Below are 20644 nucleotides of genomic sequence, written 5' to 3'. Positions count from 1 at the left end.
CTATCTTGATCTAAAATGGCCGTTCAGGTCTACCAATTTTGCACCGTTGCTGCTATAATTCTGTCTGTCCACATTGTGACTGGCTGTTCTTTTCCCTTTCCTTCAACCTTTACCAGCATTACAGACTTCTCCAGAGAACTAGATTTTTGCATAATAGTCCAAAGAAGGATAATTTAAGCATGGTCATTTGTGCTTAGAGTGAAAATTCTGTGTTGATTTGTTCAAAGATCTGGGGGGGGGGTTGGTTTCTTAGCTTTCTACAGTATTCTCAGGAGTTTTCTCCAACACCAAAGTTCAAAAGCATCAATGCTCTTTCTACCCTGCTTCTTCAAAGTCCAACTTTTGCTTCCACAGAGTATCAAAGGGAATATCCTGGCATGCACTATTCTGATCTTTGTAGATGTAGACACATCATGGCATCCTAATATCGTTTTGAATGCCTTCGCGGCTGCTCTTCCAAATGTTAGTCTGTGGTATATTTCTCGATTGCTTGTTCTGTTACTGTTTGTTTGTTTATTTATTTATTTATTTATTTATTTATTTATTTATTTATTTATTTATTTATTTTTAAGATTTATATATCGCCCTTTCCCGAACGACTCCCGAAGGACTGTTGATGGTTGATCCTAAAAGGCAGAAGCTGTATCTTTGCTGTCCCATTTTTTTTTCACTGTGCTCCTTGAGTTTTATTACTACTTTTGCATTTTTGGCTATCAAGATGATACAGATAGATAGATAGATAGATAGATAGATAGATAGATAGATAGATAGATAGATAGATGAGGAGAGAGAGAGAAGAGAGAGGGAGGGGAGAGAGAGAGAGAGAGAGAGAGAGATCTGCTTTTTCAACATTTTATTTGAATTATGCTTTAGTCATTTTCTTGACAATATGCTAACTTTCTTCTGGATGTTGTTTCTCCCCCCCCCCTCGCCCGCCCGCCTTTGCTTCCAGGTGCAATCCACATCTATTGGATTTCCTGGTGCTTTCCTGTTCCAATAGTAAGGAGATCTGACCCTGCTCCTTTGGAGACCAGCCAAGATCAGCTAGATGCTATCTGCAGTTGAAAGGGGGTTGAATGTTACTGGCTGAGGAACTCTAGTATCAAAGTATTTTACCAACAAACATATCCCCCCAATGACTGAGTAACTGCATAAAATGCATAGTTATTCACTGGAGATTTAATCTTTGAGAAAGACCAGACTTGTTTCTAGGACAGCAAGAATTCTGGAGAAATTCCAGCTATTGCTAATTCTCTATGCATTATATGCAAAATTCTTAAAACATGAAACAATCAATAAAAATTACAAATATATGAATACTCTACCTTCGCACACATTGATTAAATTATTGGGCATTCTTTGGAGGGAAATCAAATTGCATTTTTTTTTCAAGTTCAGTAAAAGAACAATACTATATCAATGCCACATGTTACGCCTGAAGGTAGGCTGATAAATACAGGATCAAAATCACATGTGCCTTTTGCGTTATATTATATATCACTTGCCTGGTGGTGTAGTGAATGCAACGGAATTATCTGCAATGATAGTACCTTTTGCTTTTTAATGAGAAATATTAATCCAAACTCAGATTGCATTCTGAGCAAACATGCTTAAAACTGCCTTGTAAAGCTTAGCTTGAGTCTTTGGCACTTCCTTCTAGCCCCAAATGTAATGAGGTAGAATGGTACCATTCCATTTCTGAAAGCAAAAAGAAGAGGTAACCATTTTATGAGGGACATCAAGAGTTGCAAGAGAGGCAACAATATTTCCACAATCCCTGTGATTAAGTAAGAAGGAGCAACATGGTGGCTCATCTCCATCTAAAAAGAGTTGACTAGTCCATCTCCCTCCCCTCCCCAATGCTGCATTTAAATACCATGAATATTCACTGCCTGGCACCCAGCTGGCAGCTGAGCTGTTTTGATTCAGAAACCTTCAAACTCAAAAGAGTTTTTAATCAGCTGCAAGAAAAAGAAGAAAATCAAAGAAAGAAATGGGAGGGGAAGGGAAGAAAACCCAAATCAATGAGTTCAAGAGAAAAGATAGGAAGAATCCAATTAACCCTTCCAGGCTCTCCCAAGGTAGGCATGAACCACACTTTTGCTGTCCTGCTGCCATTTTTCTACACTGGGTAAAGAGCTGAAGGGGTGGATCCAGTCTTCACATTTGCACTGATGCTGTAAATCCTTGCTTTGTTGCCAGAGTTCAAGGTTATTTCTGTGCAACGTTTTTCTCTCTGGCTGCCTGAGTCACAGGAAAGACTGATAAATGCATCATTGCTTGGCAAAATCTGAGAGAAGGACTGAGTACATTTTAGGATTTTAGGATTCCCATACCTGTACAATAGGAGTGATGGATCCTGGTGCACAATATTAATGCCTAAAATGTTCCACTTCAATTTAAAAAACTTGTTTCTTGGTGTTACCTGGACAGCAGTCTTCCCTACTTTAATGTTAAGATTTGCTGGATCCAAATAATAAGAATAATAATCCATCACATCTGGAAGGAGTCTCATCTGGAGAGAACCAGGTTGAATAGAATAGAATAACAGAGTTGGAAGGTGTTGACCCGGAATTAGGGGACAGCATAGGAAATATCAATTGTGAATGTGCAGATGGCCCTACTGTCTTTGGGCTCTTGCAAAGTCCTGGATGCAGGGTCGTGAAAGGCCAGCAAGGAAAATACTCAATGTCCTAACCCACCATATCAACTGTGTCAACTCTGCTGTATGGCCTGCTTATGTAACCAGAAAGAATAAATACAAGGATTTCTTGTCTTTCGGGGCTGCTCTCATTTAGAGGAGCCCGTATTTTTGTTCAGCTGAATAAAAAACGTAAAGCTTGAAGGCAACTTCTGGTTTCCTGTATTTTTTACCAGCAAAACCTCAGAACCTGCATATTGAAGGGACCTTGTAGGTCATCTAATCCAACACCCTGCCCAAGCAGGAGTCCCTACACCATTTTTGACAGATGGCAGTTCAGGCTCTTCTTGAAAGCCTCCAGTGATGAAGCACCAACAACATCTGAAGGCAGTCTTTTCCATTGGTTGATTGATCTCACTGTCAGAAACTTTCTCCTTATTTCCAGGTTGAATCTCTCCTTGATCAATTGCCATCTTTTATTCCTTGTCTGGCCTTCAGGTGCTTTGGAAAATAGGTTGACCCCCTCCTCTCTGTAACAGCCCCTCAAATATTGGAAGACTGCTATCACGTCTCCCTTGGTCCTTCTCTTCACTAGACTAGCCATGCCCAGTTCTTGTAACCATCCTTCATATGTTTTAGCCTCCAGTCCCCTAATCATCTTTGTTGCTCTTCTCTGCACTTTTTCTAGAGTCTCAACAACTTTTTTATAATGTGGAGACCAAAATTGATTGCAGTATTCTAGGTGTGGCCTTACTAAGGCTTTATAGCACGGCTGTCAAACCCGTGATGTCATGTGACGTGTCGCGACGTATCACGACTTTTTTCCCATTGCCGGCAATGGGGTGGGTCGGCAGTTTGACACCCCTGCTTTATAGAGTGGTATTAGTACCTCATGTGATCTTGATTGAATCCCTCTGTTAATGCAATTTAGGATTGCATTGGCTTTTTTGGCTGCTACCATACACTGTTGGCTCATATTTAATTGATTGTCCACTAAGACACCAAGATCCCTCTCACAGTTACTGCTATCAAGCCTGGTTTCACTCAATCTACATGTGTACTTTCGGTTTTTCTTGCCTAAGTGTTAGACTTTACTTTTCTCTACATTGAATTGCATTTTGTTGGATAGGGCCCAGTTTTTCAAGTCTGTCATTTTTGAGAAATGTTATCAAAATGAACATTCTGTTGGCAAGCTTGTTTCAAATTCTACCGGTTGCTTTGCTGTGTGCTGTATTTTAAAGAGTGTGACAGGAATACACAAATGGAAGATGAAGATTTATGCATCTCTGAGCAAAATTTTGTGGATGAAGCAGAGTGACTGCAGCAATCAAAAAAGCTCACACAATCCTGGGTTGTATAAACAGGCATAGAATCAAGATCACATGAAGTATTAGTATAGCTTTATAAAGCCCGTAGTGAGATCACACCTGGAATACTGCAGCCAGTTTTGGTCACCATATCACAAAAAAGATGTTGAGAGTTGGAAAAAATTCAGAGAAGAGCAACTAAGATGATTAAAGGCCTGGAGACCAAAACATATGAAGAACAGCTCAGTGGGTTAGGACGCTGAGCTTGTCGATCAGATGGTCGGCAGTTTGGCGGGTTGAATCCCGAGTGCCGCGTAACAGAGTGAGCGCCTGTTACTCGTCCCAGCTTCTGCCAACCTAGCAGTTCGAAAGCATGGAAAAATGCAAGCAGAAAAATAGGGACCACTACGGTGGGAAGGTAACAGCGTTCCGTGCGCCTTTGGCGTCTAGTCATGCTGGCCACATGACCACGGAGATTCTCATTCTTTCTCTTTCTATAAACAAATATCCTCAACATAGTTTTTAGTTTGATTTGCTCTCTTTCGACCATGACCACAATCATATAGCACAGAGATGGTGAACCTTTTACAGACCGAGTGTCCAAACTGCAATCCAAAACCCACTTATGTATCCTCGGGTGCTGGGGTGGGGGGATTGGGTGGGTGTGGCCATTTGGGTGGGTGTGGCCCATTGGGTGGGCATGGCTGTGGTGGTAACGGCAGACTGAGCGGGACTAAAATCAATCAATCGATTCCAACTTTGCAAGATCTTTTTTTTCCTGCGAGAAGTTGAAATTGATTAATTGATTGAACTTTTTTTTTTTTGCACACAGCAGCGGAGGCCTAAAGCGAAAAGATTTTATAAAACCCAGCTGAAGGCCTAGGACTGGGGTGACGGCGTTCGTGCCCACAGAGAGGGCTCTGCATGCCACAGGTTCGCCAGCACGGATATAGCACCTATTCATTCTTGGCCCTCTCTGGACAGCACTACAGAACAGATGCCATAGCCAGGGTCAATGTTTCTTGATAGTCACAATAATGATGCTATGGAGACCTAAAGTACATGTCTGCACAGATCTCTTCTCAAAAGCCTTTGTTGGGACCTGATGCTAAACCTGCAAACAGGTTAGGGCAGTGAAAGAAGATCACCTGTTGAAATGCCCACCTGAACATCAGGACATTGGATGCTACCTGAACAAAGTGCTAAACTTTGGTAAGGGAGAAGGCAAGGAAGGGGCTGCCCAGCTTTAAGCAGAATAGAGGAAACAGGTGGCATCCATTTGGTGCAACTCCCCTCCCGAATGTCCTCAAGGGTTGTAAGAGCACAACAGAAGTCGTGAAGAATACTGTTGCATGTTTCCAGGGAAAGTACAACTCTTTTGCATAAGGAGAAATGGGGAAGGAGGCACAGACATAATAAGAGGAATGTAAATAGCTTCTGTGTCAGAAAAACCACCAACAAACAGCAGGGGCAGTCTGTTGACAAACTAATATGGCTCTTTCAAAATGCTGTTTCTCTCAATGTACCACAATAGCACAAATCATTAGCTTTATTATAGTATCAGCTGGTGTATCTTTAAACAAGAAAGGTAGGTCTCTGTGGCTGGGAAAATTGGAGAATAGTTTGGATAGGGACACCACCTTTTTTCCTTTTGCAATTCTATCACCATAGTCTTGCCTCTGTTTTATCCAGATCTTATTTCCTAAACTAAATGGATTGATAACAACAGGATTCTCATAATGAGAAGACGAAGTAGCCATAAGAGGATTTTAAACAGTCTCTCCATTACCTAGTCTTTCTGAATCCACTTTAAAATTACATCTGCAAGTTGATTTGGGCTGGTTTGGATATTTTGGAATCTATTAATGAGTACATTAAGGACAGAGGACATTGTATGTACCTGCAAGTTGATAGCTCAGACAACCCTGCCAGCCAATAACCATGGGCCCTTCTGGCTCTTTTGGACCACTTTGTTCTCCCTCTTTCTCTCCTCTTTGTGTCTCTTTTATCTGCTTGTCTTCTGTTACTAAAGACTCCAGCTTCACAAAAACTGTCTAGAACTTTTGGGCCATGTGGATAGTGGTGAATTAGCTTTGAAATCTGTTCTTAGCAATATCCATAGTTGTGCTTTTCTCTACAGCCATAAATTAGTACTTAGATGGTTCCAGAGAATAATTACTTTGAACAGATATTCCCTGTGAAGCCTTCTTGGAACAGAATCAAACTCCACATGCCATCCTGTCAAAATGCATATTAGAAGAAGATCACAGCTGGATTCCCCATCATGCCTCCATGCTACAAAACTAAAAAGGTACACATCTCACCTCCTCCTTACTTTTGCTTAACTTTGTCTGTCATTCCACTACATTTTCCATGTCATTTTGGAAGGAATGATTTCTCCTAACTAGGAGTCAAATCTCAAGCTGTCTATTGGACTTACATAGACATGACTTCTCCTATGAGATTACTCTAAACACAGAAGGCAGCCTTGGAGCGGATGTGTTAGGAGGGAAGTCTGAAGGGAGCCTGCTTCATTAAAATGTCATGCGTTCACCTACTTCAAAGTGGCATTTCCCCCCCCCCAACATTTTTATTATAGTTTACAAATACAAAGATAAAAAGCTAATGCAAATTAAGAAAGATATAAAAAAGAAAGAAAAGAAAGACCAAATAAATCAATCCAAATAGATAATGCCCTTTTCAATCTGAAAATCTTGTGTCTGAATTGCTGTTGCCATTGTTTTCACCAGTCCTAGGCACTGGAATTTGACATCTTGTATATGTCAGCTTCCAACTTTAAAATAATTTTTTTTAAAAAAGCTCTTTGGTGATATTGGGGAGGTGTCTTAAAGTACATTGGTCTGCAGAGATGATGTTGAGAACTCTAGCTATATACTCTCTGGACTAGGAAAACAGCTGAAAAGCACTTTTGTACCTTACTCATATTATTTGTGTTATGCATAAATGCTTTTAACAAGAGAATACAAAATGTTAAGTGCACTATTCTACCTTTGTATTTACTTTACTGATCCACTGCAGCATGAATTGACAGAAGAATGAAAATGTGGGGGGAAAAAGATGCGAAGAATGTGGGGACTCTTATTCCAGCATCCAAATTAAGCATTCATAATTAGTATGAGATTACCAGATAGTCTTTGATCAGAAGATACTGATAATATCCTTGTTTGAATTTTACTCCCCAGCTGGGCATTCTTTGGTGATCAGAAAGGCAGCACCAACAGCTAGCAAGTTAATACAATTTCTTCTTCTTCTTCTTCTTCTTCTTCTTCTTCTTCTTCTTCTTCTTCTTCTTCTTCTTCTTCTTCTTCTTCTTCTTCTTCTTCTTCTTCTTCCTATCTCTCACACGCACGCACACATGCGCAAACACACGCACATGGAGCAGTTTGCCTGCTTATTTCCAGATGAGCCTGGCCAGGATCTGCACTTGGCCCTTTCTCTTCATGATCCATATCAAAGACAGGATCTCCCAGTATTCATCAGTAGACATGCATAATGCCCGCATGTTTCTGGAAAATTAATAGCTTTGTGGGGAATTGAAATAAGGAGGTCTTCATTTCTAGTCTCCTGCTATATTTTTCAGCCATTTAAAACTCACTTATAATTTTCTCCTGCATTAATTACTTATCTCCTTGCAGCTTAACATCACTTGACCTGTATGCTGTGTCCAGAGTAGACAGCTCATCTTTGCAAAAGGGCCATGAACTTCTTTCATTAAAACAGAAATAGAGACACATACCATAATAAAAGACATTACTCAGATTTATCTGGTCGCCACTAAATATGCCTGGTCATAAGTAGCTATAACTAAGAGCCATCTGTAATGAGATCAACAAAGCTTAGCTTGACCTATACTCACATGCCTCTCATTTTCTCACCTGGAAGATGCCAGAAGACAAAACCAGGAATAAACTAAGAGCAAATCAGGGCTTCACTCTCTTTAGAAGACAAAGACAGAATACTGCTATGGGTGATTTTGTTTATGAAGTAAATGAAACAAGCACAAAAATCTTCCTGTCTTTTTTTTTAAACTCAGATTGCTTTTAAGTATCAGTAGGATCTACATGAAGTTATGATAACATTTAGATCTGCAGAATTTCAGCAAAACAGAAAGAAGGCAGACTTTCTCACAGAATTGTGTGTGTGAAATCTGAAGGTTGGAAATGAGTGTCAATTACATTTCCTCTGGGGTTGCATTACAGGAATTGCATTGCTCCCAGGCCCTTTGTTGAGCTTATGTTGCCAACATCCAATTTCAGGCATCCATCATCACCACCTGCCACAACAAGCTTTCCCCGTGAACAAGAGGAGTAGAACCTTTAGAACTGGAGTCAAGTGAGTACTCTGCTGGTGTGTGTGTGTGTGTGTGTGTGTGTGTGTGTGTGTGTGTGTGTCACATTAGCCCATCCCAAATGCAATATTTGGGGTGAACTCCTATGGTAAAAGGCAGTGAGAATTAAGCTCACCTTCTTTCCAGAAGTACTTCCACCCACCCATCTAGTTAATCATCCATAGTTGCCAGCTCTTTATGTGGTCCTGACTTTAGCGAAAAAGACAGGTTATTTGTCAGGTGTTCCTAATTCAATAGTTTTTAACACACAAAAACCTTCCCATTATTTTTGTTTTTGTTTTCTCCCCTGTTCAGAAGCTCACCCGAGGGAGGGATGCACTGATAGGAAGATTTGATTTACGCTGCAATGTCAGACCTCACATCCACTTTCTACCAGAGGCCTTTACTTCCACCCCAATTATTATTCCCACGCACAAATCAATAAGCTACTTGGACATATCTCCATCACTCTCAGCACCAAACAAACACAAAATTATTTCCACTGGCAAATATGCCACTTACTTTCCTGGAGGGAGGGAGGGAACAAATCACTTTTTAGGCCGACAGCTGATCAAGGGTACCCCTGCTGCTGTCAACAGGAAGAAGTGTATAAACACTGGGATGGGAATTTAAAAATTTCTCATTATCAGCGCACACTAAACAAGCAAGTAAATAAATAAAGCAAGCTGGCATAGAGAGCCACAGCCCACCCATTGTGAGAGTAATGAAACTGTGTCTTGTGAGCCCAGTGAGAGGGCCTCTATCTAGGTCCCTGGAAACATTATCAAAGTGACACCTTCACAAAATCCAAGCCAAGCCTTTTTATCTTGTGCTCCAATGTGCAGAGCCAAATGGTATGGGGGAGAGGGGTGTGTGTGTGTGTGAAGTGAAAGAAACTTGCCCATCTCATAACACTCTAGTTAAAGCTGTCTCAAGATTTGATTCTTAATCCACAGCCAGCTTGGCTTAATTTAATTTTAGCCAAATGTCTCTGGAGGGCACAAGGTTAGTGAGGTTAGAGATATGATATTGAATTAGCTATAAAAAGTTTGCCTACTTTTAGGGCAGGAATGGGTAGCGTCTGGGGGTGGGGGTGGGGAGCTTGATATGTTGTGGGTTCACTTTAGGAAGGAGTTTTAGGAATTTAAAAGGGTAAAATGGGGGTCTTAAGTATCTGCAAAGCCAAAAGTGCCCAGTTTGATCCTTAACAAATTGTCAATCTCAAAACATGCAAAAGAGGCCAACTTATTTCCTCACATCTATTCTGAGGGCCTTTGAGGCACGAAAGAGGCCTGGAGGAATTGATGTAGCCAGGAGCTTGTTTTTTTTATACCCTGCCTTAGGACAAGAAGGGCATATGTATGTGGTGGTAGCTGACCAAATGACCCTTGTTACTTATTACAATAATAATTATTAGTGACTTGTGAGATTTTTATTTATTTCCCTTTTCTATATTATTTGGAGAAAAGAAATCTGCTTTGACCAAATGAATGATACAGGTTGAGGCAGCATGAGTGGGAATTTTCCAGTTCACAGTAGACAAATTACTGTAGAGCCTTAAGTATCTGGTGTCTAGGATAGAACACAGATTCATGCGCCAATCCTTCTCACCATAACTTAGAGATCACTGAAGAGCTACTTTTCCATTGATGTTTTTTCAAGAATGCAGATTTCTATGAAAGCCCACTTCTGACACTCTACTCACCCACACTGGAAATTTCTATCACTTGAGATCCTACCAGGTGGAAGACAAAGACCTACCTACTTTCCACATTTCTCATGTTCCACTGGCGTGGAACCAGTATACTAATAATCCTGTTGTAGTAGAAGGTCCTTTTAAGAAAGTATAACAAATATTAAACAAATCCTTTTGTTAACTTTACCCAAGGAAGCTATCTCCCTGAAGACTTTGCTCAGTTTTTGATTAATCCCCTCCTGAGTCCTTTTGTTGGGAAAGATTGAAAACAAACCTCTGGAATGAGGAGTCTATGTAAACTGTGGCTTGGTTATTGCAGTCTTAAAATTATCAGCCCTTTGTCCCCATTCTATTTGTCCACCCACCTTCTGTTCCAAGAATCCCTCCAGAAAGAAGTGTTTGGATTATCCTGAAGGTCCAGTAATCAGACTGCTCTGTTAACTTCTGGATTAACAAGTCAATCTTTCTGACACTACTTTCTAAACAGACAAACAATACAATGCATGCTTTTTGTATCTTTGCTGAGATGTGCTACTGAATAACATATCTTCACCAAGTATTCTATTGCTAGCATCTCTGCTGATGTTTATTTCATCAGCTCATTTAATCATTCTAACTTAGTCAGATTCAATTACTTTTGTGATAATTAATGATGTCTTTCCTTTAGTTTTCTGAATTAATTTGAAGACCAATACCCTCTGTTTTAGTTATTGCTGTGCAGTTAGGTAGTCCCACAGCTTTTGCCGCCACTTCTACCAATAAAGCTCTACTTCATCTGCTAACTAACACGAAGTCAAGCATTTTTTAGAATACACGGAAGGAAAGTGCAGGTTTACTTTGATTTTATTATCAAAGTTCCAGCACACCTTTGTCATAAATATATGCAAGTGGTAAATACAGAATGGCACTGCAAGTCACAAGAAGTACTTAAAAGCAATGAAATGAGTGAGTCCTAAAACTAAGGGAAATTGTGATGGGAAAATTTCAAGGCTTCCTTGTAATGAGATGTGCAAGATTAATAGTGAGTGAGCCTGGAAAGCTTAATTTTAAAAGGAATTATTTTTTATAGTGAGTGAGAAGCTGGCTAGACTAGAGAAGAATCTGTTGCTTGGAAAAATCAAAGGCAATTGAAAAAGAGGCTAATAGGCAGCTTGACTCTATCAGCGATGACCCAAGCAGGAGCTTAAACTTAAAGAAATAGTTACTGACAGACAATCCTGGCAAAATGATATCCATCAGGTCAGGAAGAATCAGAAGTGACTGACTCACTGAACAACAAGATGTGATTGAATCATTATCCTTGACTGCTATAGCCAAATGCTTGTCAGACCGTGATGAGGGATTTGTGTTTTTTTTCCTAAGACTTCACCCTGTTTTAACCTCTTTTCATGCTGTTTCTGATGGGACATTAACAACAATTCTAGATCTAAAAAGAACACTGAGCAGCCACCGCCTTGATTTGACACTCAGGCTAGGCTTATATTTCCATTTAATTGTCTCCACCTTAAACTGCTTTTAGCTCCTACCAATCATTTTTCTTCTGGATGATTGCCAGGAGATGAGTCTGACTGCAATTTGTCTTGATGCACGACATTTTAACTAACCCGCATATCTGGTTCCTAACTAACCTCTTTTTTTTATTATTATCATTGGCTAGGCTAGAAAGTGTATGTGTGTGTGTGGGGGGGGGGGGGTAAAATCTCAGAAAATGGATGCAACAAAATATTTTCATAATGCCTGCCAAGGAAATGCCACGGATGCAGTGCCAAAGTAATCTAAGAGAGAACTTACTATACAAGGAATGGATAGAGATGGCAAGGGTATCTCTAAGCAAAAAAGGCTGCAGCAGGTATACCCAATAAGTTGCCATAGAAGCCAATAGTGCCCCTAATGATAAGGATGTGCTTGATTTTCCGGGGAGGGCAACAGCTCCATTCCAAACATGTCCAGCTTTGTTTTTCTTTTATCTGGACTGACCCTCAGTTGGTTGGCCTTCTTTTCCATTACCATGGCAGGCACTGGATCAGCAACTTTACTGGCCCACCTAGGTGAAAAAAGCAGGCCCAGAGTGTACTGACAGCATTTAATTCTAAAACTCCAAATTAATTTTTATTTATTTATATTTCATATTTCTTAACTGCCTATTTTCCTTGGAGAGGAATTCTGGGCAGTGTACAATATAATTAATAAAATTTAAATCAGAATAATTTAAGATATTTTTTTTAAAAATATATATATAAAACAGTATGAAAATTTCAAAAGATGAAGAATTTCAAGATTGGGGATTAGCAGTTGTTAATAAAGGTGTGTGTGTGTTCTTATGCGTCCAACCAGCCCAGTGGTTGTGTGGACCCCTGTGTCTCCCACGCAAGACTACACAGCCAAGTTTTGACCCCTTGGCAGAAGACCAAGAGATTGGGGTTTTTCCTCACCTCTGAGGGCAAGATGTTCCACCATGCAGGGGTGGCAGCAGAAAAAACTATCTTCTTAGACCAAATGATCTCATTCAGTGATTGTATCTAGATGCTGATCCACATTTAGGTAAAACATAAACTTGTGGAATCTTGATATGAACCCAACTGTTTCAAGTGTCTTATGCTCACACCTAGCTGAGACAATCTTCCCTGAAGGATCCTGTAATCCAAGGTGAGATCTAGGAGATTGAAAAAGATGGCACTCTCCCACCCTCTACCTCTCCTGGTAAAATTCACTCAACAAAGCAGTCGAGGCAGTTTCAATGCCAAAACAGATGCCGCAAATCTGCTACAATGAATAAATGCTGTTTGTGAATACTTGTGATGCAGTAGCATGATTTTCTGAAGATATAAAAGCAATTAAAATCATTTTACTCTATGACATAAATGTAAAACTGATAACGAGGTAATTCATTTCTCAACACAAGTCGGAATTACACAAAAAGTCTGCAATCTTTCAAATTCCCCAGAACTCTTAATATAATAAGTGATTACAAAAGGTTAAAGATGGGAAAGAAGAAGAACATATTTTTTAAAAAATAAATAACTAGACCACACATTTCAGCCATGAGTTTTGTTGCAAAGTGATTTCAAACTGGAGTCTGTAGGCTGCTGGTGGCAGGTTTCATTGGTGTCAGGTTACACTAGTATTCAGAGACAAAGGGAAAGGTTGACCCCAACCTCCAGCTTTTAAAACATAAAGGCAATTAGGTTCCATTCTGTCTTTTAGGCATAAAGAAATTTACTTTCATTTTTAAATCTACGGGGGGGGGGGAATCTTGGTGTACGCAGATCAATTTTCAGTCAGGGAAGTTCATTAGGCAGGTTTGTTTCAGCTTCTGCCTCTTGTGAAAAATTGAAGAAGAGACTGCTAAGTTGTACATTGCCTTTAGCTCCTGGAGAAAAAGGCAAGATAAAATTCAAGGGTTGTTTTTTTCTGTGTGTGTGTGTGTATGGAACACGGTTGTCTAAGACAAGGCAGGATTTTCTTTTTACAGTTTTTATTTTTATTTTTTGAAAATAAATTATCCAGACTTACCCTACAGTTAGGCCTCTGAATCTAATTATTGCAATATCAATACTATTTAAATGCAACATTCCACCATAATGTAATTAGAAGATACAATTATTTTTCAAATATCATGACATGAAAGACTTGGAAAATGTTTCCTATTTCCCTTTCCCATAAGTAGAGGACCAACATTTGGAAAGTCTAACCTAGCTTTCGTCTTTAGTCCTGATAGAATTCTTACCTGAGAATTCTGTTTAAAAGCCAGGAGCTCTAGGAAAAGAAAGGAAAGCGGAAAAAAAGCAAAAACAAAACACAGGCAAAAATACCCTTCCTGGTATTGCAGTAGTGGGACTGCAGTCCTCTAATCAAAAGGATTCAAATCTTTCTATGTGCTGCCAAGCCTTTTTCTTCCCACTCATTGGAGGCGGGAGGGGGGGTTGGGGTGGGCTGGGAGAGAGAGAAAGAGAAAGAGAGACAAAAGACAGGCTGAAGGCTGAAAGTACCAAGCTTCTCTCCTTCACAAAATGCAAACGTTTCCACTCCGCTGACTCCTCATTAAGTTCCTGAATCTGACAGTCTAATTATTGCAGTTGCTTTGCCCTTGGAATAAATAAATGCAAAAAAATGGATGTTTAAAGAAAATGAGAAGGGAAATGCTGTCATCCAGGCAGTCGACACAGATAGTGGGTTTTAAATGTGGATATCTGCAGCATCAGTTTAGACCATTTGGGGGACAAGATAATAAGATGATTGTCTGCAGGCTGATTGAGTTCCTCATTTTGTGAGTTTTTTGCTTGTCTCCATCTTCACCTTTTAAACTTTTGCTCCTCAGGAAACCTTTTTATACAGCTCCATTTTACTCTTCTCATCTGATGCAGAGGGCAAGAAGAGAAAGAGGGAGGGAAGGGGGGGAGAGAGATGAGAGATGATAAATTGAGAGACAGAAAGAGAGATAATGTTAGATCAATAGAAAATTGACAGACAGACATACACACAGACAGATAGATTATTGTTAGATGGATAGACTGACAAATTAACCGGTGGCAGAAAGATCTAGCAGCAATAACATGGCTAAAGCCTAATTTGTAGGTTTAAGTCACACCCTGAAATGGAACTCCACAACTTAGGCAATTCAGTTATTATTTTCAGGAAGTGCTTGGGGTGGGGGTGGGGCTTACAAAGACCACTCCTGCTCCAGGGCTGCCTTTGAAAGGAGAGGGTCATAGAGGAAAGGGGGTTCCAAACAGCCTATCTTTCTGCTCAACATCACCCCGTAGACGTGTTCACCTCTTTGGAGAAAATGAATAATACAAGCAACTGGCTAGCACTATGACAGAGAGAAAAGGAGTATTTTTGTCCCTCCCTCCCTCCCTCTCCCCCTCGGCTGTTGCACTGATTTTCCCCTTCAAACTGCACTTTAAGGACCTACCTTTTGCAAACTAGCCCTCCTGTCTTTAACAAAGTGAAACTAAAACAAAGCCTCTCTCTCTTGACCTTCACATGCTGTATAATATTGCATGTTTTATTATACAGAGGCATTCGCTGGGAGGAGGGAGGAGGAAGATGACAGCTGCAGCCACACAGTCAAGACCCCATCACTTTTTTTATGTGTATTTACGGTTGGCAACATAAGGCTTCAATGAATTTCTGTAATCTATCCACCTAACATATACAGGTAGTCCTTGCTTAATAACCATAGTTTGGACTGGAAATTCCATCACAAAATAATGCAGTTGTTAAGCAAGACATCAGCTGCCCGTGACCTGCAATTTTACTGCCAACTTCGCCATGGACTCTGCTTGTGGGAAGCCAGTTGTGATGCGTGCAAACGACGATCAAGTGACCATGGGATGCTGTGATGGTCATCAATGTCCGCTGGCTACAAGCCACCCATATCTCACTCAATGACTCCGGGGATGCCACAATGGACATTAGTGCAAGGACTGGTCATAAAGTTACTTTTTCAGCACCACTGTAACTTTGAAGGGTTACTAAATGAGGCAGTCCTTAAGCAAGATCTACCTGTATCTGTTAATACAGGGGGGGAAATCATACTCCAGCCAAAATCTGTTATGGGTATTATGTTTACCTTATATGCAGCTCTATCATTCATCTCTATTACATTTGTTTCCTGTGTCACATTGCTACTCTTTGATTCATCTCTATTGTTCCTGTTGTATTTCCTGTTGTAGCCCCTCTAAATGATTGTCCACCTTTGAGATAACCAGAAAATATTATTATTATTTAATTATTAAACTTATATACCACCCTTCTCCCATAGGACTCAGGGCAGTTCACAAGGTTTTTTTTTAAAAAAACAATACAATTACAAAAATTAAAAACAATTAAAATGATTACATTAACCTTGAATAAATAAAAATCCCAATTAGAATCCAATTAAAACCCCAATTAATACTCTCAGTCCAGTCCAGCATACCAGAACTCTATTTTATTGATGTAAGCTATGATAAAAGAGTGTTGCAAGCCAGAAGGAATTATTTTATACCCAAGAGTCTGAGTGGGCTAATCTTAAGATTCTCCTCACCCCCCTCTTGACTTTAGGGTTAAATTGATATTATTGTAGATATGTTGCTACAGGTGTTCTTCAAACCACTTTCTGTATTCCTCCGAAGAACCAAAATAGCAAGCAGAGATAAAATTGCACAGCCTTTCATTCATTGAAAATGAATGTCCTGCCTAAATTTTTATTCTTATTCCAAATGATACCGGTTCTTAAGAAAGACTCTAATCTGGAGGAATGGCAACGAGGTATCAACAAATTTGTCTGGGCAGGGAAAAGGCCGCGAGTTAAACTTAAGATTATGCAGGATACTCGTGAAAGAGGTGGTCTTAAAATGCCCAATCTTAAATTATATTATGAAGCTGCTGCGTTAGCAGGAATAAGTGATTGGATTAATTTGACACAAGAGAGATTATTAAATCTTGAGGGCCACGACTTGTTGTTTGGTTGGCATGCATATTTGTTGTATGATAAGAAGGTAGATAATGTGTTTAAAGTGCATATTTTAAGACAGGCATTGTTGAGAGTCTGGAAGAAGTATAGACATAAGTTAGACTGTAAGATACCATTGTGGGCAATCCCAAAACACGCAATAGAAAATATAAATGTTGGTTTTAAACATGATGTGACTACGTATAAAGAGATTTTAAGTTTGGAAAGAAATGTTTGGTGTCTGAAACCGTACAGCCTCTTGCGAGATGAGAAGATTATTCAAACTTGGTTTCAATATATCCAGCTACGGGCCAGGTGGAAAGAGGATCAGAAAACTGGTTTTACAATGACTGATGAAAATCTGATAAAGCAAATTAGAAATCAGGGTCCGGCACATATCAAATGGATATATCTTGCATTGATAGAAATTGACTCAGAAACAGAGCTTGTTAAAGATTGTATGATAAAATGGGCCCAAAATATTCAAGAAGTTATTACAATGGACACGTGGGAAAAGATTTGGGTGAGGAATGTAAAGTTTACACAAGCTCAAAATTTAAGAGAGAACTTTTATAAAATGTTTTATAGATGGCATTTAGATCCTAAAAAGCTGGCAAGTATGTACCCGAATTATCAGCCCAAATGTTGGAGGTGCGGTGATGAAGATGCAACATATTTTCATATATGGTGGACTTGTAAAAAGGTTAAGGCTTTTTGGATAAAAATTTGGTGGAACATGCAGAAGATCTTTAAGCAAAAGATAAAGTTTTGTCCGCAATTTTTTTTGTTGGGTATAATTACAGAAGCTACTGTTGTGGACACTAAGTTGATGTTGAATTTAATTACAGCAGCAAGACTTCTAATAGGTCAGTATTGGAAGAAGGAGGAATTGCCGACTATAGAGGAATGGACTTTAAAGGTTTCTGACCTGGCAGAAATGGCAAAGATCTCGGCTTATTTGAAAGATCACTCGCAAGAACGCTATATTATGGAGTGGAAAAAATGGATTGAATATATCCAGAAGAAATATGGGACTAAAAAGTTTCACTTAGCATTTGAATGAATCTTCCTTTCTTTTTTTTTCTTTTTCTTTCTTTTTATATTTAATATTAATATTGTTTGTAGTTATCTTATATGAGTTAGAGGGCGATAGATTTAAGAGTTTATTGTTGTTAGCATATGGATGTTTATTATTGTTTTCTGTTTTTGTACCTTGTACTTAGCTCTGGGAAGTGGGGGGGGAGAGGGGGAGGGGTAGGGAGGGATAGGTAGGGGAGGGGGAGGGGGGATTGTTAAAGATAAAATGTATTTTAAAACTTTTCAATAAAAAAAATTGCACAGCCTTTGTGGGATCTTGCACTGCACTGGGGAAGCCTCGTGAATGTGTGCAGCCTCGTTGAGGGGACAACAACTGCCTCAGCTGGATGCACCTCATCAATAGCCGAAGGAAGAAGATGGTGAAGGTCACATGGGATAGTGGGAGCAATAGGGGTAGGCAGAGGGAGCAGAGTGCAGGGCAGCCATGGTCAGAGTTTGCTAAGCAAAATTAACAAGAACAGTACACCAGAATAGAAGATCAGATGGTTGTTTCCCACAGAGTAACATAGGTCAGGCTCTTAGGCTGCAGCCAGTGGCCTTTAATCAAGAGAGTTATTCCTTTGCCTGGCAAGAAGTCTCATTGAGTTTCTTTGCTCTGCTCTCCAATCTGCTTTCTGAGTATGCAGGCTTAGATATCATCCTCTGACCACTCCAACTATTCTGATGGTGCTTGTGTTTGATCAATCTCAGGTAAACTTGAAGTTTCATGACACTTGACATTTCACCAATTAATCTGGAGCAGCTTCTTCAGAGTCAAAGTCTGAGAGTCCTGGGCTTTAGCAGTGATGTTGTAGGAAGGAACTGTAAAGGCATTCATATTGCCCAGCCTTTGTGGGATCTTGCACTGCACTGGGGAAGCCTCATGAATGTGTGAAGCCTCGTTGAGGGGCCAACAACTGCCTCAGCTGGATGCACCTCATCAGCAGCCAAAGGAAGAAGATGGTGAAGGTCACATGGGATAGTGGGAGCAATAGGGGTAGGCAGAGGGAGCAGATGATGAGGGATGAGGGAACCATCCCTAAATGTAAAGGCAGGCACTGGTAAAGCTGTCTAGTGAGATTTTTCTTCCCTGAATAAATAGGAAGGACAAGATATGGGGGAATGATCAATCAGGTCCTGCAGAGCTACAGTATAATCTCAACAAAGCACTAGCTCAGTCCCATCGCCAACCTACAAACCCCGGCTGGAATTTCTGAGTTTGCTTAAGAAACAGGCAGGGACAACATGGGAAACAAGCACCTTAAGGGGCAGTATGGAATTATCCTCACTGTGCTCTCTGCAACTCCATAGTTATCTTCTTCCACATTAAAATTGCTGTATTATAACTTTTTTTAAAAAAAATTGAACTAAAGTTTGATTTTGTTTATCTCCTTTGACATTTTTTTAATTTGCAAGTTGGGGGTGAAGAGAGGCTGAATCCTCTAGTTACCACACCTCTGCACCACATAGCTAGGGAACAGCAGTATAACACTGATTTCAACTTTTGCATATTGACTTTTTAATTGCTGGAAAATCAGTGCACTGTGAGAACCACTTCTTTTTTACAGGAGGAGATGGACATCAGGTGAATGCCTTCTTGAAAATCACTTGTGACAACAGAGACTCCAAAGTTGCTACCTCAAAGCAGGAGGTGTGCTCACCCTGGAAAAAAAATAGCATCATGCATGTACCTAGTGAAGCAGCTTATGTGCATGAACAAGTGTAGGTCGTGAGAGCACACCTCTGTTCTTTGCATAGAAATCAAATAAGCATTTCCAAACACTTATTTTTCTCTGCCTCTTGGATTGCAACAGTGCTTTCATCAATTGTATTTCTGCATCAACGTGCATTTCTCCAGTCCTTGAGTAAGCATAAAAATATGCCAGCATAGTTTGTGCTGTCCTGCTGGCTGAACTTGTGATTTGCTTTAGTAACAAGGCCTGCAAATTGTCCTGTACATATAATTATTTATTTGTTCAATTTGTATAGATGCTGATCTCACGTACGTAACTCTGTGGCAGCCTCCACAATAAAAATACAAACACCAAAACAATAAAAACAAAAAACATTTAAATTCATTAAAGCAATTAAAAAACGTAAACTGAGAGAGTACAAGCCATTTTACAAACAAGGTAATTGTTTTCCAGGTTTTACACCACTACCACCTGATCCCCCAGGCACAAAGGCAAAGCCACATCTTCAGGGTCTTCTCAAAGTCCAATCTAATTTTAGGGGAGAAGTTTGTTTACTGCAGAACAATTAATGACTGCAACTGAGAGTCTGTTTATTTGTATTCCACCTTTAATATTTGTACAAATAATTCAAGGCAGCCAGCATATTCAACACATTTTCTTCCTTCTATTTTCCCTACAACAACAATTCTGTGAGGTGGGTTGGGCTGAGAAAAAGTGACCAGCCCAAATTGGCCCTGGTGGATTTCATGACTAAGGTAGGGCTTGAACTCATGCTCGTGTGCTTGCTAGCCTGGTGCCTTAACCACTAGAGCAAACTGGCTTTGTCAAAGTCTGATGGCCCTGACTTTGTTTCCCTTCTCAACCAGTATCAGCTGCTAGAGGGGAAAAACACCAACATACACTCTGCTCAAAGCAGGGGTCGCCAACCTTTCTGGGTTGGCGGCCCAGTGGGAAAGGGAGGGACAGGCACCTTTAAGCGCGCATGTGCACAATGCAAATGTAGCTGCACGCGTGCACGAAAGGGCCTGTGAGCATGCGTGTACCACAAATGGGGCTGCTAGTGCTGGAGAGAGGATCGCAGCTCTCCTAGCACTAGCACAAGATTTGCGGCTCGGCTAGTGCCGGCGCAAGAACATGGTGAGCGTGCACACATGTGTGTGTGCACTGGCCAGCCACTCACGTGGCCCGGTGGCCAGGAGGCCATAGCCCAGTAGTGGGCCGCGGCCCATAGGTTGGGAACCACTGCCTTAAAGTGTGGTCCAAGTGGCTGTTTCTGAACACTGACCAACTATTCTTCTGGAAGTTAAAGTGACAGGAAGAACAGCAAATCTGTTCAAAAATAGCTTAGGTGACAGATTGGTAGGACAGAGAGGAGGTAGGGAACAGAATTCCCAGCTGACTTACAGCCCATCAATTTGTCACCTGAGCTATTTTTTGAACAG

The sequence above is a fragment of the Vipera ursinii genome (genome assembly GCF_947247035.1).
Source record: "Vipera ursinii genome assembly, chromosome: 1".
In the NCBI taxonomy this organism is placed as follows: Eukaryota; Metazoa; Chordata; class Lepidosauria; order Squamata; family Viperidae; genus Vipera; species Vipera ursinii.
The sequence above is the reverse complement of the archived record's forward strand: the minus strand, read 5'-3'. Positions refer to the sequence as shown.